At 45.3% G+C, this 21,664-nt stretch overlaps 1 protein-coding gene and 2 long non-coding RNA genes across 18 annotated transcripts in view; 2 read left to right on the forward strand and 1 right to left on the reverse strand.

Annotated features, from left to right (window-relative positions):
• Window positions 1-1,953, forward strand: part of GTF2I (general transcription factor IIi) — a 94,388-nt gene extending 92,435 nt beyond the window's left edge. For 14 of the 16 annotated variants that reach the window (XM_021005817.2, XM_021005804.2, XM_021005808.2 and 11 more), the window contains one exon: window positions 745-1,953. The gene's annotated coding sequence lies outside the window, so the exon portion shown is untranslated. The remainder of the gene's footprint in view (window positions 1-744) is intronic. The other 2 variants (XM_021005802.2, XM_078154723.1) reach the window with 1 other exon arrangement.
• Window positions 1,724-19,975, reverse strand: LOC110221282 (uncharacterized). Its single transcript, XR_002328076.2, has 3 exons — window positions 19,887-19,975; window positions 4,919-5,036; window positions 1,724-4,670 (listed from the first exon to the last, which is right to left on the reverse strand). It is a non-coding gene; the product is annotated as an uncharacterized LOC110221282 (long non-coding RNA).
• LOC144457889 (uncharacterized) lies at window positions 17,332-18,437 on the forward strand. The gene is made up of 2 exons (XR_013487483.1): window positions 17,332-17,409; window positions 18,055-18,437. It is a non-coding gene; the product is annotated as an uncharacterized LOC144457889 (long non-coding RNA).
• Window positions 19,976-21,664: the final 1,689 nt, after the last annotated feature.

Genomic DNA, 21,664 nt, shown 5'->3' on the forward strand with positions numbered 1-21,664 from the left:
GTGTGTGTGTATGTATGTATATGTATGTATGTATGTGTGTATATCCCGAGTTTGGTTGGACCCAGGCTGTCTGTCTGCACACCCTGGAGTAGTATTAAAACCTCTATCTTGCCTGGAAAATTCTGGGAAGGAAGAGGGGCCGGTACAGGTCTAGGTGTGGATGATGGGTGGACCCTGAAGTGCTATGTGCGAGTTTGCTCTTAGCATGTTTATTATCAAGGCAACATCAGTTGCTTTTCCAGGTAGCGATTTGCCCTCTCCATGGAAATATGAATTGTGCTTTTTCTAGTAAATGATTTGGGAGTCACAATGCTTGGGTTCCACTAAACTGGCAAGTTCTTAGAGAAATGTAAGCCCACTCTGCTCCCCTTACCAAATAAACATAGATGGCACCATATTGTAATGAAGAGATGAGAAGAGCCAGTGTGGCCAGGGCCAGCCCCCTCGTCGCCGGACACTGAGTAGCATGAGCTGTGGTGGGGAGAGGTTGTCCAGTTTTGGGGGTGGTGTTCTTTTGATTATCTTGTGGGCCTTGATGATGTAACTAATACAAATTGACGTGGGGGGTGTCATTGGTGCTTGCCCAGCATCTGTTTGAATGTCAGGGGTCAAAGCTCAGTGTTAGAATGCAAGTGGCTGCAGTGACTGTGATACACGAGAAGTCACGGCAGACTCAGACTGTCGTCTTGATGAAGGTGAAATTCCTGAAATTAAGTTAATAGATTTTTCTTTATTCCCCTCTAGCTTAAAAGTATCAGTGGTTGAGAAGAGCTTGCCGGAACTGTTACAGCCGCAGCTGTGTAATATAATTGTATAACAGAATTACCTTCTATACAAACCTTTTTTTCTACTTTTAGATAGAAATGTCTACTTTTTCAGCAGTTCTGTGAATTGAATTAAAAGAGCAGAGTGACTGTAGATTTGGAATGGCTGGTTTACTTTGGAGTCTATTCTAAGGATTTTGCAGCAGTGCTGGAAAAAGGACCGGATGAATCTCATCGGTTTTTTGTTTTGTTTTGTTTTGTTTTTTTACGTAATCAGCACAGACTTGAGAAATGGTGTCGTTTTCCAGCCAAGGGAAGATCTCTCCAGCTGGACCCCTCTCAGCTTTGCAGTGAAGAAAACACCTACCGACGATCGTTCAGTTCTTTAGTTTTTCTATTTGAAAAAATCATTTCAATGATTTTTGGTTCCCGTTTCTCCTTTAATGGCTGAGTGGACAATAGTATATGTATATTTGACTGGACTTTTTCCTACGCTATCTATCACGGTTCATGTTTTTCATAAATAAAAAAACCATCTGGTTCACCTGACAGTTAGTAAGAGGTCAGTATCTCAGTGTGTGGATAACAACGAACCCTCTTCCCATTTTACTTATTTTTGTCCAAATAAAGAGTGCATGATGTATCCGAATAGTAGCACAGTTAAAAATCAGGTATGGAAATTTGGGCAAGCTAAGTTTCACACTGGAGCCTCCCTATAGCGTGACCTGCTGTGGCGTGGGAGTCAGTAGCATGGGTGGGGAGGGTGTCCAGCTTGGATGGGGTCTCATTCCCAGAAGCCCCGGGTTAGAACACCAGCTCATCTGCCATGTCCTCACCTCCCAAAGGCGGCGGCCAAAGCAGCGTTAGAGAGAGGCTTCGGTGTCATGTCTAAGAGGTGTAGAAGCTAATTATGCATCCTCTGATATCTTCCCCACACTTTGTAGGAGAAACTTTAAATGTGTTGAAACTTCACAAACAACAAAAAAAAATTGTATGATACCAGCTCTATGAAAAGCTAGAAGATGTGACGGTTTAGAGTTTTCCTTAGCTTTGCCACAATATTCACAATGGAAAATTATATGACATGGTAGCAGAGTAGACCTTTTAATGTGTTGCTTATATTTTACCTCAAATTAAATTGTAGATATAGGGTAATAAATAAAATTCATCCATGCCTTTCACACACTAACTCATTCTTTCTAAAGTGTTTTCATGAATCGGTCTCTGGGAGTCCTTGTTTGGGTTGGGGGACAGTGGCTGGCGGAATGAGTCTGAGGGTGGAAGGGGCAGCCCTGGACAGAGCAGGTTTGGAGTGTGGGGTGGTGTGTTCAGATGTCCTCTGCCTAATGCCGTGGCCATTGTGAGGGGCGTTTCCTGTCCTGTCCACAGCAGGGGCTGGGCTGAGGGGTGGCGGGTGCTCAGAGAATACATGTGAATTTCAGCTTCAGCCTTCACCACATAGAATCACAAGAGCAAATCGGTGAGTCAGATTCATGTTTTCCTAAAGCTGGAGTGAGTAGAGGACCTCAGGATTTGGAGGACTGTTGGGGGAAAAGAGGGTTCAGGGAGCCTGTGTAACAGGTGGTGATGACATTAGTAATGAAGTGGCTTAGCTCCCGAGCCCCGTCCACACATTGGAGAGGAGATGTCCAGCTCCCGGACGTGGGACGCTTGCTCTAGATCTAGGATTGGAGGGACCTTCATTTTACAGAAGGGGAAACAGACCCAGCATGGTGAGGTGATTGCCCGGCCATCACCAAGGGCCTGTCCATTGGTTCCAGGCCTCCTCTTCACGGCACCCTCACTGGAGGGCTAGAATGATTTAGGAAGTCTTCAGTAGTCTGAAGTTCCAGTCTTAAGTGTTTATCTTACATACGTGTGTGAATTGTACACACAATTACACTTCACACATCGCAGTTATATGAGTTAAAAATGTCCATGTGCTTGTTAGTAGCGGGGTAGTATGGTAGGGGTAGAGAGCTGGCCTTTGAACCAGGAAGGCCTGGGTTCAGATCCCACCCTGACATGCCCTTCCTGCTTGAGTGAGCCTAAGCAGGTCACCTGAGCTCTCATTTCTCCGGGCAGCTCAAGATCCAGATTGCAGATGGGCATTGTTGGGAGCTCCCTAAGCCAGTGGAGGCGCAGTTATCGTTGAACGTGTTGGTTATTTATTTTGTGTCTGGCATCTAAGGTGCTGATTGGAGTAGAGGGGCAGGGGTGAAGAGAGAACAAGTCTAGGGGCCTGGTGACCAGAGGCAAGGCTCAGCTCCTCTGGACTCTTTTCCCTGTCCTAGAAAATGAAGGACATAGACACACTGGCTAGATTCCGTGCCCTGTTGTCTAGAAAAGCTTCGTTCTTTTGGAGGCAGCAGAGCTCTGGGTCCTGCGTTTACCCATTCTCATCAGTATGCACGCTTTGTGGAGACCCAGAAGCTGCAGAGCGCAGGTCCAACCCAACCTGGGGGGCTCTTTTATTGTCGAACGCTCCTTAGATGCAGACTCTCCAAGCTCGGCTCCTCCAGGCTCTCTGAATAGTACTTCTCTCCAAAGGATGCTGTGTCCCCCTGAAGTGACCCTGAGAGGGGTCCTGGGAAACCGCTCCCTTGTGTATCTTTGCCTGTGCCCCATGAAAGGTCCTGCCTGCTGTTTGCAGATTGAAGACGGGGAGCCAGGGCGTGGTGAGACGCTGAGTCATAGGCAAAGTGCATCAAGTCAGAGCCACTTCTGCCGTTCCCTGTGCCTCAGTTTCCTCCGTAAAATGAGGTGGTTGCCTGGATGCCTCCTTGGGGCTGTGATCTTCCCAACTTCAATAGTTATTCAAGGCCAGAGCACCTCATGCTTTAGGTTTTCCTCCTGAGAAGCTCTGGTGGATCAGGGCTTTGTCTACACCACCAGGTGTCGCTTGGTAAACAGCCTACTCACCACAGCCAGTGCTCGGGCAAAGGGGAAGCCAGGCACGGGGCCCCTAAGCTGCATGTTGACGTGGGCATGCTGCCTGTTGCCTCCTGGCTCACACAGGTTGGGCTCCTTATCCAGGAATGGGCATGTTGAGTTATGAATGAATTGGGGGCAGGAGGTTGTGGGGAGGGTAGTGCCCAGCTCTCTGCCTTAAAGGAAATTGTCCTATCACTACCATGGTAGTGGGAAAATTGGCCTGTTTTCAGAAGATACTTTTTTTAGTATCTACCCATATCAATTATAGCCAGTGTTTGCTTAGGGCTTTAAAGTTTTCAAAAGTCTTTGCATACATTTTCAGGATCCACAAATCAAACTGGTGGGATCCCATTTACAGGAATCATTGTGACTCTTGAGGGCAGGGCACTTTTTTTTTTTAAATCCTAGTACCTGCCACCTGGCAAACAGACGTTTGAGAAACAGTGCATTGAATGGTGTTTCTTAAGTGGAAGTCTGTGTGGGTACTATTTGTGCCGTGAGTGACAGTCCTTCCTGAAAGACGGTCTCAAGTTAAACATGCCCCGTCTACGTTCTTGCTTAGGTTCTTACTTGCCGACCCCCTTCGTTAACTCAGGACAAAGGTGTGTTTTAGTCAGTTTCTGAATGAGCACTAGCCAATCGTTTGTGGCTGCACCACATTAGTGATGGGAAACCTGGGGAGAAACCAATGTCTTTTTTTAAGAAGATGCTGAGGAGACTTGCATAGACTCACAGACCTTCAAAGCACGTCTGTGGCATCTGTCATCTCTGATTTGGACTGAATGGCCCGGTAGCATTGGGCGCTGAGGCGGAGCCTAAGACGGTCCGCGGGGGAATTCCTGGACCTACCTGCGAGCCGTCCTGTGGTTTCATGTGCTCGTCCGAGAGCAAAGCGAGCGGCACTCTCGTTTCCCTGTGCGTTCCCCTTTCAAGAGATCACCAGCTGGTCTTGTAGTACACAATGCCGAAGAGCTTGGGAGCAAAAGAAAATGGTGATTGAGGACTGGGAAGTGTATGAGGTATTACAGATTGATTTCTTCCCCCCTGGAATCACCAGGTTCCATGTTTGGGACAATTCTAGAACCCTCAGGGAGCATCAGATCTGAGCATTAACCTTTTTTTTTTTAAACCCCAACTAATGCTTGTCCGCCGTCTACTCGACACCTTCCATGACAGGCCACCCACCAGCTTCTGAGACAGCCCTGTTGACGTCTGAATACCTCGATTGCGCTGAGAACCACTTCGGAAGTGGAGCTTTGCAAATTCCACTTTTTACTCCTCGTTCTGCCATCCGAAGCTTAAGCAGAAGAGCTCTGGTTTCCGTATGGAAGCCCTTTCCTATTAAAAAAAAAAAATGAAAGCAGCTGTCTTGTTCAAATGAATCGCCGCTGCCAGTTCCTTCAACTGGTCATCATATGGCATAGTCCACAGGCCCACGCTCCGCTCCCGTTCTCCACTGTTGATGCTCTGGATGTTCTCTTCCCTCCCAACCCCCATTTCTTTTTGTCAGGATAGATCTCACTGGCTCCTTGCCTTCCTCCTGATCTCTCTTTCTTGGGTGTGTTCCAATCAGTCTGTAAATTGTGCTCCATCGCATTCTTTGTAAAAATATGCCCTGGGCACAAGACTCCCAATATGGACTGGCCAGAGGTGACAGCACCTTTATTCTGGTCTTGATGTTTTTGCTGATGCAGCCTAAAGCAAGAGTTGTATCGGTGGTGTGCCCCACTATTGATCCATGGGGCTCACAGTGCACATATAACTCAGAATGACCCACTTTTTTACAGGAAGTGCTTTGAACAGTTTACCACAGGTGTCAATCATGTGTGTGGACCAACCACCAATTCTGCCACGTGCTCGTTTTCAAGGCATTAATACTTTATGGTGACCAAAACCCCTGATAAACCTAGGGACCTCTGAAGCCTGCAAATGTAGATGGCTCAGAGAATGTAGAATATAATTTAACACGCACTGGTAATCACCCAGGATCTTCCATGTTCCCAAACTTGAGAGTAGATCTGTGCTTAATGTAGGAAACAACACAACCATTTGATGGGGCGACTTGAATTCATACATACAGACCCTTTTTTAGAGGGCCACACCTCTCTATTCAACGTTCATTGATTAAGCAATGGGGTACACATGTCCCGGGCACTGTGCTACCTTTCAGAGAGTCCCTACTGTCAAGAAGCTTAAATTCTTTCGGGTGAGATGTGTGTGTACACCCCCCCCAATATATATTCTTATTGTAGGAGATGTGTGTGTGTGTGTATACACACATAAATACACATACACAAACACACACACTCCATATACCAGTATATACATATTGTAGATTGTATGTGTGTGTATGTATATATACACACACATATGAATACATACACACACCCCATATACCAGATATGTACATGTTGTAGGAGATGTGTGTATATGTGTGTGGGTGTGTGCATATACCAGATAATACAAGGTAGGCTATATGGGGGTTCCAGGGAGGGCCAGCACCTCTGGTGTCAGGGCTTGCCAAGCCCTTTTCAGGGCTGCCCATCTACCTTTGGTGTTCATCTGTCACTCAACTCACACCTGTGAGTCCAAGAAGCTGTACCATGTGCAGTGGCCATACCCCACTAAACTGTCTCAGCAGATGGGCTAAACCATGTTGAGGGTAGCTCAACCCGTCAGTGGGTTGAGCAATGCCTATCCTAAGCATATTAGGACTTCTCTCTGCAGAATGGGTAGATGAGAACAATTTGTTCCAACCTCCATGAAGGTGGTCGAAGCAGGTGCTGTGGAATGCTCAGAGCTTGGTCAGTCATCAAAGACACCAAGGTCATCCATTGCATCCAATCGTCTCGAATTTTGTCCTGCCTCTGGACTTTGATGACTCAGGAAGAGAGAAGTGAGGCTGACAGCTTTGCCCAGCTCTGCCTCACTTAAATCCAATTCACTTACAAGTCAAGGCATCACTCTGTGATGTCATTGGTCCTTTTTGAAAACGAAACACCACCCCTGACAACAAAGGAAAAGTGGTTGGAGGAGAACACTGGCAGGTGAGATCAGGGAAGGAGATTTCCTGTGAAAAGTGTTTTAAGCTGCACCTTGAAGGAAGAGAGGGAGGGACCTTAGGAGGTGGAAGTGAGAAGCAGTCTATTTGAAGCTCAGAGGTGGGTGGGAAGTGGAGTGCTGTGTGTGGGGAGGAACAGAAAAGAACCTACTTGGTTGGCTAGTAAAGTGTAGGAAGGGGAGTAAGATATAACAAGCCAGAAAGACAGATTGACACAGTTCCTGCCCCCAAGGAGTTTTTAATCTAGGGAGGGGCAAGAGGGTTGGAGGCATAAAAAGACCCACTATCAACGTGCATTTATTAATTTACTTATTTAGATGCTTTATTTATATGTTTTATATATAAGTAGTTATGAACATAAATATAGAAGTATGTTTTATATAATATTTATATATAATAAATATAGATTTATAGCTATATATAAATATATATTTTATATTTATTTATATAAATATTATATATTTATTACCTACTCTGTGCCCAGACTCTGTGTGATGCCCTGCAAATGCAAAAATAAAAATGAACCAGTCTCTGCCCTCAAGGAGCTTACAATCTAAGCTGAAGGAGACAACATCTAAGGAAAACACAATATACCCGTCAGATTGACAGAGATGATAGAAATAAAAACAATTGTTGGTGCAGATATGAGAAGACAGGCACAGCAAGGCATTGTTGATAGAGCTGTGAATGGGTCCAGACATTCTGGAAAGCAGTTTGGAACTATACTCAAAGATGCCTAAACCGGATAACCCTTGACCCAGCAATACCAGTAAGAGATTTAAAAACAAAAAAAAAAAAAAAGGAAAGGAACCATATATAAAAAAATATTTGTAGTAGTTTTTTCTGTTGCAGGAAAGAAATGGAAACTAAGGGGGTGCCCATTAGAGAATGTCTGAGCAAAATGTGATATATGAAGGTAATCATGCTGTCAAAAAGTGATGAAAAGGATGGATTCAAAGAAACTTGGGAAGTCCAAACAGGCCTGATTCAGAATGAGGTAAGCAAAGGCAGAGCCGAGATGGTGGAGTAAAGGCAAGGACTCGCTCAAGCTCTTCCCCAAACCCCTCTAAATATCTTTAAATAATGACTCTAAACCAGTTCTAGTGCAGCGGAACCCACAAAAAGGAGGAGTGAAACAGTTTTCCAGCCCAAGACAACTTAGAAGGTCAGCAGGAAAGGTCTGTTGCACCAGAGGGAGAGAGGAACACAGTCCAGCACGGCTTCTGCCAGTGCAGACTGGGTCCCAGCAAACTAGGAGCAGGCCTCGGGGCAACGGAATCAGTGGCAGCAGTGGCAATTTCCAAATCTCTCAGCCCACAGACAATAAGGAGATAGGACAACGGGTCCCAAGAAGATGACAAGGGTCCCTTGGCTGGCATCAGGGGCAGGACTCTGCTGCGTTGCCTATTCTTGGATCTGAGTCGCATTCCTGGGTCTTAGTCCCAGTGCGAGAAGGAGCACTGGCACAGCAGAGCTTGGGGCCACAGAGGAGCAAGGACCCTGGTCACAGTTCCAGGGTGGAAAAGAGTGCTTGTGGTCATTCACAAACCGGTGCACAGTACAGGAGAGTAGTAAACACACCTCTCTCTGAATCATACCACCTTGCAAGAGCCCAAAACTTACAGGTCCCCAGAATTACCTCTGAAAACAGCTGCACAAAAAACACTAAAGCTTGAGATGATGTCCCCTCCACTTGGCACCTGCTTTAGCAAAGAGTTAAAAGTCAAGAAATAGGCTGGAAAATGAGCAAACAGCAGGAAAAAAAGTCTGGCCATAGTAAGTTACTATGGTGACAAGGAAGATGAAAACACACCCTCAGAAGAAAACAACAAAGTCCAAATTACTGCATCCAAAGCCTCAAAGAAAAATTTGAATTGATCTCAGGCCATGGAAGAGCTCGAAAAAGATTTTATAAGTCAAGTAAGAGAGGTAGAAAAAAACTGAGAAGAGAAATGAGAGTGATGCAAGACAATCATGAAAACAGATTCAACAGCTTGCTAAAGGAGGCATGAGGAGGAAAAAGTACCAAAGAAAATAACACCTTAAAAAACAGAATAGGTCAAATGGTAACAGAGGCACAAAAACCCAATGAAGAGAAGAATGCCTTGACAGGCTGAAATCATCAAATGGAAAAAGATATACAAAAATTCACTAAAAAGGGTAACTCCTTAAAAAGTGGAATTGGCCAAGTGGAAAAGGAGATACAAAAGCTCACTGAAGAAAATAATTCCTTAATAGTTAGAATTGGGCAAGTGGAAGCTAATGACTTTATGAGACATCAAGAAACAAACAAAATCAAAAGAATGAAAAAAATGGAAGAAAATATGAAATATCTCATTAGAAAAACAACTGACCTGAAAAATAGATCCAGGAAAGATAATTTAAGAATTATTGGATTACCTGAAAATCATGATAAAAAGAAAGAGCTTAAAGCGTCATCTTTCAAGAAATTATCAAGGAAAACTGCCCTGATATTCTAGAACTGGAGGGTAAAATAGAAATTGAAAGAATCCACCAGTCACCTCCTGAAAGAGATGCCAAAATAAAAACTCCCAGGAATATTATAGCCAAATTCCAGACCTCCCAGATCAAGGAGAAAATACTGTAAGCACACAAAAAAGAAACAATTCAAATACCATGGAGCCACACAAGAGTAATAACACAAGAGTTAGCAGTTTCTACATTAAAGGGTTGGAGGGTTTGGAATATAGTATTCCAGAAGGCAAAAGAGCTAGGATTACAACCAAGAATCACCTACCCAGCAAAACAGAGCATAATCCTTCAGGGGAAGGAATGGACATTCAATGAAATAGAGGACTTCCAACTATTCTGGATGAAAAGACCAGAGTTGGATAGAAAATTTGACTTTCAAATACAAGATGCAAAAGAAGCATAAAAAGGTAAACAAGAAAGAGAAAGCATAAGAGATTTGATACGGTTAAACTTTTTATATTCCTACATGGGAAAATGATATAACTCCTAAAAACTTTCTCATTATTAGGGCTGTTAGAAGGAGTATACATAGACAGAAAGCAGAGATGTGAGTTGAATGTGATGGTATAATTACCTAAAAAAATAAAATTAATGAATGAGAAAGAAGAATGAACTGGGAAAAAGGGAAAGGGAGAGGTAGAATGAGATAAATTATCTCACATAAAAGATGGCCTGAAAGAGCTTTTACAATAGAAGGAAAAATGGGGGAAGCAGGGAGGGGAGCACATGAACCTTACTCTCTTCAGAATTGGCTCAAAGAGGGAATAATGTACACACTTAGTTGGGTGTAGAAGCCTGTCTTACCGTACAGGAAAGTAGGAACGGAAGAGGGTAAGAGAAGGGGGAGGGAGCTGATAGAAGAAAGGGCAGTTTGGTCGTGGTAAGAGCCAGAAGCCAAACACTTTTGAGAATGGACAAGGTAAAAGGAGAGAATAGGATAAACATGGAGGAAATAGAATCGAAGGACATACATAGTTGATAATCATTATTGTGAAAGATAAATTTTACAGTGAGTTTCTTTGATAAAGACTTCATTTCTCAAACACATAGAAAATGGGGTCAAATTTATGGAAATAAGAGCCGTTCCTCAATTGATAAATAGTCATAGGATAAGAACAGGCAGTTTTCAGAAGCCATCAAGGCTATCTATAGTCATATAAAAAAATGCTCTAAATCACTATTGATGAGAGAAATGCAAATTAAAACAACTCTGAGCTACCACCTGACACCTGTCAGATTGGCTAATATGACAGAAAAGGAAAATAACAAATGTTGAAGGAGATGTGGGAAAATTAAAACTGATTCTACTACTGATTCAACCATTCTAGAGAGCAATTTGGAACTATGCCCAAAGGGCTGTAAAATCTTTTGACCAGAATGAGGTAAGCAGAAGCAGGAGACTCATTTATACAGTGGGGGGGGGGGGGGGAATGACTTTGAAAAATCAAAGAATTCTGATCGGCGGAATGACTGGCCACAACTCCAGAGGCCTGATAATAAAACACACTTCCCGTCTCTTGACAGAGAAGTAACGATTTCAAGGTGTTAGACATTTTTTTTTTTTAGCCAATTGGAGTTAAGTGACTTGCCCAGGATCACACAGCTAGTAAGTGTCAAGTGTTTGGTCTGAGGCTGGATTTGAACTCAGGTCCTCCTGACCTCAGGGCCGGTGCTCTCTCCACTGCACCACCTAGCTGCCCCTTGACATAACATTTTTAGACTAATGTGGGTTCACAGTGTGTGACTTTATTTGCTTGACTGTGTTTATGGATTGCAAGGTGTTTCTTTTTTCTTTCATTTTTGGAGGGGAGTATAATTAGAGGGTAGGGCTAATGATAGCGATGCAAAAGAAATGAATGAGTGTCAATGAAGTATTTGTGTTTTAAATGCAGAAAAGGAACCTGAGGAGTCATCTGACCAAATCTTCTCATTTTAAAGCTGTAGAAAGTGAAACACAAGGGATTTAATGGACTTTCCCAGGGCCATGTTGCTAGTGAGTGTTTAAAGCGTGGTTTGAACCGAGGTCTTCCTGATTCCAAGTGGGATGTTCTGTCTTCTACACAGTGCTTCTCATTCTTCATCCACTTGTCTTTTCCTGTGTGGATGGTTGTTGTTCCGTCATTTTCAGTCATGTCTGATTCTCTGTGACCCCATTTGGGGTTTTCCTGGCAGAGATACTGGAGTGGTTGGCCATTTCCTTCTCCAGCTCATTTGACAGAGGAGGACTGAAGCAAGTAGGATGAAGTGACTTGCCCAGGGTCACATGGCTAGTAAGTGTCTGAGGCTGGATTTGAACTCGGGTCTTTCTCACTCTGGTCCTAGCAGTCGATCCAGTTGCCCCAGATAGCTAGCTAGATGGATCTTTGCATGATTGTGGATCATATTCATGAAGCTCTTCAGCATTCCAAGGCCTGATATCTTCTGTATAGTATCATATACAAATGGAAGCCCTTCTCATTTAGAACTGAAGGAGCTGGGCCCCAGGAAGGAGAAGGGATGAACCCAATGTAACACGGGTAATGCATGACAGAACTGGCTGGGCCTCAGAGCCGAGCCTCTCCCCGGCGAGCCCAGCAGGACTTCCCCCACACCCCACTGCCTCTCACCGCACAAATGCTTTTGTGTCTGAAATAGAAATCTGTGGTTTCCGGCCTTCTGTCACTGTTCTTATGAGGTGCCTAAAGTCAGAAGCAAATAAGCAGTCTGTCAGATGTTAGTCATTGGCCCGTAGCCAGAAGCCTGGCCAGCCCATAGGTCTGAGCCTTTCTCTCAAGTACTGTCTAATCCTGGGGATTTTCCGCTCTCTGTTTTAGGTCCAACGATGGGGTCTGGAGTCATTGCTTTGGGGGGGAGGGGTGCGGAGCTGTCAACAATTGCTTCCTGGCTCATTCGTGGCATTGTGGGCAAAATTGAATGGTTATGACATGTGGTCTTTAAATGACACCTCGTTAGCCCTGCATTTCACCCCATCTTCTTTCGAGGCCATATTGTGGTGTGGAGGTAACCTGAGGTCCTTCGAGGCTTGGCAAGTGGAACTCAGAGTATGGTGGAAAGAGCAAGAGATTGGAAGTCTGAAGACCTGGGTTCAAATCTCACCTCTTTCATTTATTCTATGTGTGACCATCAATTAAACCACCCTGGGCCTCAGTTGCTTCATCTGTAAAATAAAAGGATTGGACTAGATGGCCTCCCTTCCAGCCCTAGGTCTATGCTGCAATCACTTACCTCCCCAGGCCTCAGTTTCCCCATCTGTAAAATGAAGGGGTTGGATTAATTGGCCTGCCACCTTTAGATTTATGATGTTTCCATATAAGTTATGACAGGTCCTATGAAGCCAGAGAGGCTTCACCGAGGGCAGCGTCAAGACTGAGTGTGTCTGTTGTCCAGGGACCAGAGCAAAATTCATCACCAACTGATCAAAGAGGGATGAATTGTCTGGCAATAGCAGCTTTTGGAGCAATTTTAATTGAATTAAATTAATTCAATAAACAGTTATTAAATATCTATTCTGTTTCAGTTCCTATAATTTCTAGACAGATTAGTTCTGTGTCCCTCAATTCCCCAGCTCTCTTATCTGCTCCTTTGCACACAGGCCCCCAGGTCTAGAACCACAATCGCATCAGTACTGCCTTTGTTCCTGGACTGGGTGTGTCAACCTTACTTCCTTAGGGCTCCACTCACCATCCCTATAACTTTCCAAAGCAAAATATCCCTCCTTGGTCACCACTCTAACACACACCCTCCCCCCCCCACATCTATGTATACATGTGTATATGCTTACATGTGTGTGTGCATATGTGTGTATACATACACACATATAAGCACCTTGTCGATAGGGATTGTTGGTACTTTCATAGCTATATTTCCAGGGTATGGCACATGGTAAGCCCTTACTAATTGCTTTTCCATTCATTCATTCGGTTATTCAGTCTGCACTGGGGGAGGGATCCTTGCTGACAAAATCGCTGTTCTTAAGAGCCTGCCGAGAAGCATTCAGTGGGGTCCCTTTTGTCCCCTTGCCTCAGTCACAGCCTCACGGTGCGGTCTGAGGTCTACAACTAGGAGTTCTGGCGCTTGGGGACGGAGGGAGGAAATGACTCCCAGACTCTCCTCTCACTCCCAAGAAGAGGTAGAGGAGGTAAGAGGTGGCAGCCGGGGTGTGGCCGTGGAGAAGGCGAGGCTTCAGGAGAGGGGCACAAGTGAGACGGGACCCCCGTTGTCTTCCCAGAGGTACGTCTCTGGCATCGGCCACCCTTGGCGTCGTTGTTCAGTCACGTCCGACTCTTTGTGACCCCGTGGACCGTGGCACACCAGTGATGGCCGTGGAGTTCTCTTGCCAAAGATGCAGGCGTGATCTGCCGCTTCCTTCTCCAGTGAATTAAGAAACGTTCAACAGAGGCTGAAGCAGTGTCAGTCCCGCTGGGCTCCCGCCTGTCAGAGGGGTGACCTGGGGGAGACAGATCCAGGCAGCCTGGCTCACCCTCCCTCCCTCCCTGGTTGGGCTTATCCCACATCGGGACCATGAAGAGCCTCACTTCCCTGCTTGCCATTGCTGGGAGGTGGGGCAGATAGTGGTGAGAAAGAGCTCCCTGTCAGAAAGTGAACAGCGGCAGCTAAGTGGCACAGCAGATAGAGCATCAAGAGGACCTGAGTTCAAATCCGACCTCAGATACTTCTAGCTGTGTGACCCTGGGCAAGTCACTTAACCCCGATTGCCTCAAAGAAAGAAACACAGAAAGAGAAAAAAGAAAGAGAACAAGCCTGGGCTTCCTCATTTCCCTTTCTCTGCCATGGAGAAGTCTGCACGTGCTGATGAACAGAGGGTACTTTTTCAGCTCTGTCCTCGGGGGTTTCATTTTGAAGAAGCTGTCAAAGATATGGCAAATGTATCCGTAGCCTGGAGAAGGGGAGGTGTGGGTCTACTGGGCGTTAGCCAAGGCCAGAGTGGTCTGTTGGAGGGAGATCTACCTTGCTGTCCTACTGGGGTTCCCCGCTGCCAGCTGGCCTGGGCCTCAGCGGCCCCATCCACAAAATCACAAGGGATTCTGCATCTAGGTAGTGCTGGAAGGCCTCGAATGCTTACTAGCTGTGGGATCTTAAGCACGTCACGTCATCTCTGTTTGCCTCAGTTTCCTGATCTGTATAATGGGGATAATAATAGCGCCTACCCCAGCAGGTACTGCAATGCTCAAATGAGACCCTTTGCGAACCTTGGATCGCTGTGTTTTGGCTATTATGACGATGATGAGGAAGGTTGATGAGAAGGTTCCCTTCGGTCAGGCAGTAAGTCTCTGGTTGCTTAAAGTGTGAGAGACATTCTGGGTGGCAGCACAAAACCACAAAGATATTTTAGGCCTTGACCTGTGAGAGTTAAGGAACTAAAAACGGCCTGGGAGAATACCCGGGGATTCACAGAGTCACCAACGAGTCACCTACAAACATACCTGTCAAGATCATCTGAGCTTCACCTGAACCTCCCCAGGCCTCAGTTTCCCCATTTGTGAAACAAAGAGTTTGCACTAATTGACCTCAAGGTTCCTTCCAGACTTACAGTCGATGGTCTTGTCATCCTATCGCCTCCAGTGAGGGAGGAGCCGTGACCTCCCAGGGCAGCCTGTTCCATTTGGGGATAATTCTAATCATAACACGCTTTCCCCCCAAATCAAAGCTAAATCGGTCTCTTTGAAGCCACCGCTTGCTCTTGCCTCTGGGGCCACATAGAACAGATGTACTCCAGCTACCACCTGCCAGCTTTTCAGATACTCACAGAGAGCCACCCACCAGGCCTCCCCGCTCTGCCTAGCTCCAAGCCTTCTCTTCCTCAGGTGAATTCTCTCCAGCTCTTTTGACGCCACCTCATGTGGCATGAAGCTGAGGCCCTTCCTTTACCGTCCTGGCCGCCCTCCTTTGGACAGCCTCCAACTTGTTCATGTTGTTATTAAAGTATTAAAATTTGTATTTATTGTTATTAAAATATTAAATATCAAAACATTCCCAGGCCTGACCACACGTCTTCAGATGGGATGTCATGGTGGCAGAGGACAGCGGGACCACCACCGGCCTTTAGGACCCAGGTATCGACGCCATCTTAAATCCGTTCTCCAGGGCCTGATTGTTAAATTGTCAGGATGAGCAAATGCTACACATCGTGGCTTGAATTATTGCTTCGTTGATTGTCTCGGCTTAAAGAAAGCGATGGAAAAAATGTTCCTAATTCTGATTCAACTTAAAAGCGTGTCATGCATACACCTTCATTCCACCCCCTCTCCGGCTGGCTGTTAAATATTTACCAGCACACCATTGCCTGCCTCCTATCAGATACTAAATATCTCCCAAGGAAGCTAATTTTTGTGGTTGCCATGTTACACCCTTAACTCATACTTCTCTTGCAGTCCACTGAAACCCTCAGATCTTTCTCACAAAAGCTGTTGTCCAGCCATGACTTCCCTCATCTTATACTTGTGAAGTTAGTGTTTTGGGCCAATGAAGAACTCTTGCATTTAATCCCTATTATGTCTTCATTTATCTTTTTTTTTTTTTAATGAGGCAAGTCACTCAAGGACAATGAAAAGGTATGGGGTGGGTGGGAGTAAGCAGAAATTTATCATCAAGGAAAAAATTCTCAGGAACAGCTTCAAAAAGGATGCAACCAAGGAGATATATCATCAGGAAAGGTGGACTAGTCATATAAAGAGAGCAAGGGGAGAGAAAAGGACAGTCTACCGGCTTCCTGGGTCCTTTGCTTTGTGTGCATGAGTCTATGGAAGCCTAGATCCAAAGATGTAGGGGAAGGTCCCACCTAACAGACTGGGCAGGCCCCCACAGAGTATCTACAGAATTCCATGGATGAGAGAGTCATGCAGGAGGAGAATATACAAATGGGTCGCAATCTGCCCCCACTGGAAGGAGAACCCCCGCTAGTGGAATTATATAAAGTAATTAATTGTCATCTTATTTGATTCAGCTTTTTAGTCTAGCCTGTCAAAGTGTGTGGGGATCCTGACTCTGAAACCCACCACATTTGCCAACTTTGGGTCACTTAGAAATTTGACAGGCACTCCATCTGTCTTTTTCCTAGTCATTGATAAGAATGTTGAGCAGCACAAGGCCAAAGGCTGACCCCTGAGGCTCTCCAGCTAGGATTTCCCTCCATTGAACCCTCAAGGATTATTTGGTAGATCCAAATTCTCCACTAGCTCTGAATCGGTTCCTGTACTATTTTCTTGCCTATGATTCGCTATCTTATTGACAAGGACAGTATGAAAGACTTTGCCAAATGCATTGCTGAAATCAAAGCATAATTTGTTTTCAGAATGTCCCTGATCAGTCTGATTACTCTGGGCGGGGGGGGGGAAGGAATAAAGTTAGTCTGGCATGACCTGGCACCAGCCATTCTGGATTTCAGTTTGCAACTTTATATGAAAAGTGATTGAACTGTCCATACTCATTGATTCAGCAATCCAATACTGGGCATATGTGCCCCCCAAGGAAGTTAAAGACAGAAACAAAAGTATAATGCATATCAAAATATTCATAGCAGTATTCCGTGTGTTAGCAAAGAACTAGAAATAAAATGGGTGCTCATCCACGAGGGAATGGCAGAAAGAACAAGGTTTTAGGAATGTAATGGAATATTATTATGAAATAAGAATAAATGAATGAAAAAAAAAACATTTATTAAGTGCTCACTGTGTGCCAAGCCCATGCTAAGTCCTGGGGATAAGGAATGCAAAAGCAAAGACAGTCCCTGCCCTCAATGCGCTTACATCCTAATGGTGGAGATAACACAAATAGTGGGGCGCCATTTTGTAGATTACAATTCTAAGTCTTTTTTGTAGCCATTTTGTAGATTATAATTATAAGTCTAAGTGGAAGTCAACATATATAGAGGAGTGGTGACTAGGGAAGGATATTTTGTTTTGGAAAGTGAAAGAATGGTAAGTTGGGCCATGGGGAAGTAGATTGACACACCCAGGCTAGGAATAATGACGGAATTGATCAGATCATAGTCCACGTTCCAGAACTGGAGGGAAAGGGGGAGGAAAGTTCTAATAGCAGCAGGGCAGTTGGCGAGGCTGTGGAAGAGATGACTGGGAATCTCAGAGAGATGTGGGAAGTTGTGTACAACTGATGCAGATAAACAGAACAATGGACATGGTAACCATAATGATGTAAAGGAAAACAACCCCCAAAGCCCTCCACAACACTCCTACTTTTCTTCCTGCCTCCTGAACGTTCACCCAAATGCTCCCCATCACCTTTCCTGTCTTGGCTCACATGAATCCATTTTTTTTTTCAATTACACAATGCTAATCCACCATTCTTTTTATTTATTCTCCCCTTTTCAAATGAGGTGTCCTCTTCCAGAACTATATTCCATTCAAGGGTCTCATCCTACCAAGTAATACCTTGGTATGATGTCAAATTTGTTTTCTTGAGCATGATCTCTAGCTCACCTTATGTTATCACTCATACTTCTCCTTATAGATGTAGATGTAGACTTGGATGTGGCTAAAGACATAGATGTAGCCTTATAGACTTAGACATAGACATTGCTGTGGACATAGATACAGATATAGATGTGACGTAGACATAGACATAGACATGGAGACGGGTATAGATATGGATGTAGATGCAAATGTAGCTATCTAGACATAGACGGACATAGACATAGAGATAGAGATGGAGAAAGAGAGAGATATCTGAGACTACAGATCTTATTCCCATTTTGGATGATGAAAGAAGAGCCACTGAATGGACATTTTTAGAGTTAAATAATAACCATGAGTCTTTTTTTCATAGAGGAGGAGAGTGGACCATTTCTAGAGGAATTAGCTTCCTGTGCTCCAAAGAATGAAGATGTGGGAGGAAAAAAAGAAAAAAACAAAACAAAGTGATCACTCCATAATTACAATGACCAAGTTTGGCCCAAGAGAAGAGGAAACATACCTCTGTCCCTCCTTTGCAGAGGTGGGGGGCTATGGATGCAAAGCAGTGAATATTCTATCACACTTGGTTGTTGTATTGGTCAGTTTTGCTGAATTGCCCTTCCTGTCTCCTTTTAATTCTTTGTTATAAGAGATGATTTCCTGGGGACAGGAGGGAGGAGGGGAAAGAGGTATTTTTTGAAACAGAGATGCTGTAGAAACAAATTCTATCAATAACCAAAATTATGTATATGTGTATATATGTACGTGTGAATGTATATGTCTGTGTCACACACACACACACACACACACACACACAGAAGGTGAGCAGGGCAGTGGGAGTTTGTGGCTCCCAGCTGACCAAGGGACCCAAGCAGCCATTGGCTGACCCATCATAAACAGAGAGGTCTACTGGCTTCCAGGACACGAAAGGACTCCTCTCCAGAGCTGTGCCACCTCCTGGCCACTACCTACCACACTGGTGATTCATGCCGGGACAGATGCCAGCGAAGGAAGCTTGAGCGTATTGCTAAAGTGTAAGGTTGTAGGCGGGAGCAGGGGGAGGGAGCGGAAGGAGTTTGGGGTGCCTCTGCTGTTTTCATCTCCCTGATGACTGACATTAAGGAATTCAGAAGAGAAAGGGGAATGAACAGCTGGCCGAGGAGATGGCGTCTGAGACCAGGATTTCTAGATCACTTTGTGCCTTTATTTTAAATATAGCACTTTGCCAGGAACAGAAAGCACAAGGCGAGGGGGGGCAGGGAGAGACACACACATTTGCCTGGGGACTTGCACATAGCAATAATAGGTAGCATTGATATGGCCCTTTAAGGCTTGTGTTTACAAAGCACAGTTACCTCATTTGACCCTGTGATGATCCTGGGAGGTAGGTCCTCTTATTGTCTCTATTTTCCAGATGAGAAAACTGAGGCAGACTGAGGTTAAACAATGACTTGCCCAGGGTCACTCAACTATCAGGTCTCTGAGGCAAGATTTGAACTCAGATGTTCCTGACTTCAGGTCCAATGATCTATTCACTGTGCCCCCCAAAGGGGCTTCAATTTGGAAAGGAAGAGAAAAAAACCAAAACTGTTTACTTAGTTCTGTTAAGACCAGTACAACGGAGTAGCTAGTATAACACAGGAAGAATGAATGAGCGGAGGGAGTGAATTTATAAAGCACTTACTATGTGCCAGGACTATGTATGCTAAGCGCTGGAGATACCAATGTCCAGAAGAAACAACAGACACATGTGTGTGATGTGAGACACACCTGAGGGATCGAGCTGGGTTGTATGTTCTAGATGGAGCCCTGCAGGGCATTCAGATGCCACACTCAACACGGGCTCCCATAGAGCAGACAGCTGGAGGTGAGAACCAACTTTGGCTGTAAGAAGCCTGATTTAGTAAGATTGGACCAATCTTCTGACTGGGTGACAGGGGATGATGAAGGACCTAGAGTCTGGGGTCAAGGTGGCCCAGCAATATTCCTTCCCCTCTGAGCAAAGCCCAATCTCCCCCACTGGCTACAAACAGGGAAAGCGGTTCATCAGCAAACCAGACGTGACACTGGAGAGAGTTAGCAAAGGGATTTAGAAAAACTGACTTTCTCCCATCATGCATTTCACTACTTGAGTTTGAAAAGGCAGCTGGGGACACACAAGAGATCATTGCCTCTGAAGTTGGGGGACCTGGGTTCAGATCTTACCTCTGATGTTTGCTCCCAATGTGAGCTCAGACAAATCACTTCACTTCCAAGGTAGACAGTTTCCTCAAAGGAAAAATGAAGGCGTTAGAATAAATGGTCCCTGAAGTCCCTTCTGGCTCTAGATTTATAACCCTCAGGGCTCTTATGCAAATACCTGAGGAACCGAGAGAAAAGGCATTTTCCTGTGTTTGTTTGCGGGTTGGGGGGGGACTGTGGGTGTGGGATGTTGCATGTACTGTCAGATTCAACTGATGTGTTAACAGTTTAGCTAAGGTTTGACTGGGTTTTGTCCTTTGTTACAAGGAATGTTTCGATAGGTTGGGGAGGGATATACTGAGAAATAATAGTGAGGAAAGAGCAGAATATGCCAGTAAAAACAACTGAGTTGGCCAATTGGAGAGGCCACAGGAGGCTGGGGAGTCCTTCTCCGTTGAAGGTTATTGAGAGCCTCCGGAGGAATAAATGATAAATGCAGAGTTTCTGTTGGCTGGGGTCTTAGAGAAGAGAGACCTGAGTGTTTGCTCCTCTAGGGGAGCAAGCCAACAGGATTTTGTGTAGGGGAAGAGGGGAGCTAGGTTGTGGGGGTGAGTATTCAGCCACACACACACACACACACACACACACACACACACACACACACACACACACATTCGCTATACTGGCTGCAGAAGGATCACTTATGGAAACAAGATGTTTCCTTATGGGGTCCTTGAGCGGTTGGGCATATATCCAGCAGACCCACACTCTCAAGTCCTCCTCACTCCCAAGCACACCCCAGGAAGTCAAGCAGAGAAGCATTGACCTTGGGGTGGATTCTGTGACACCAGCATTCTAGAAAGAGGCTTGGGACTCTGTCCAGCATTTTAGCATCTCTGTCTGCTCAGCCCTTTCCCCTATGGCTAACATATGCCTTCAGGTTACCTCCTCACTTCTTATCTCCTTCATCCCTACCATCTAAACCCTAGACCCAAATACCTTCTTGCTTTCACTTCCCTCCATCCTCCATCTTTTCCTTTCCCCTCTCCAACCGTATTCATGTCAGTTTTCAGTCATGTCCAACTCTTCGTGACTCCATTTGGGGTTTTCTTGGCAGAGGTACTGGAGTGCTTTGCCATTTCCTTCTCCAGCTCATTTTGCAGACGAGGAAACTGGGGCAAACAAGGTTCAGTGACTTGTCCAGGATCACACGGCTAGTATCTGAGGCCAGATCTGAACTCATGAAGATGAGTCTTCCTGACTCCAGTCCCAGCGCTCTAGCCACTGCACCACCGAGCTGCCCATCTCTATCCACAGACAGAATCTCTGGTTTATCGCAGGTGCTCAATAAATGCTTGTTGATTTGACAGACTGATTCGCCCCAGCTCTGTACCCCACTGCATTTTCCTCCCTCTCTGCATGCTTGGACTACCCTCTTTATCCTAACAGTTTTTCCACCTCCTTGCATCTACTGAAGCATCATGTAAATGAAGGCAGGATTTAGAAGGATGAAGTAGAGGGAGCTGGGTGGGAGGGAGAGGGGTGTCAAGTCAAGTGGGTAACTCAAAGAAGGCTTGAAAGAGGGAAGGAAGGCTTGAGAGAGAGGCAGGGCTATTGCCTGTTCCATAGAGGGCTCCTCAGGCCTGGGACCACAGGACTCTGCGGGCAGCCTAGGCTAAGCCCACCTCCCTCCCGGAGGGAGCAAGGCTCTTAGCTGTCCCCTGAGTCCCCAAAGCTCCCTGCTTTCAGCAGTCAGGGCTCTCCCGCCCTGTTCACATGCCTGTTCCCCAAGGAGACGTCAG

Source organism: Phascolarctos cinereus, unplaced genomic scaffold (assembly GCF_003287225.1).
Source record: "Phascolarctos cinereus isolate Bilbo 61053 unplaced genomic scaffold, phaCin_HiC Scaffold_5;HRSCAF=322, whole genome shotgun sequence".
NCBI classification, from domain to species: domain Eukaryota; kingdom Metazoa; phylum Chordata; class Mammalia; order Diprotodontia; family Phascolarctidae; genus Phascolarctos; species Phascolarctos cinereus.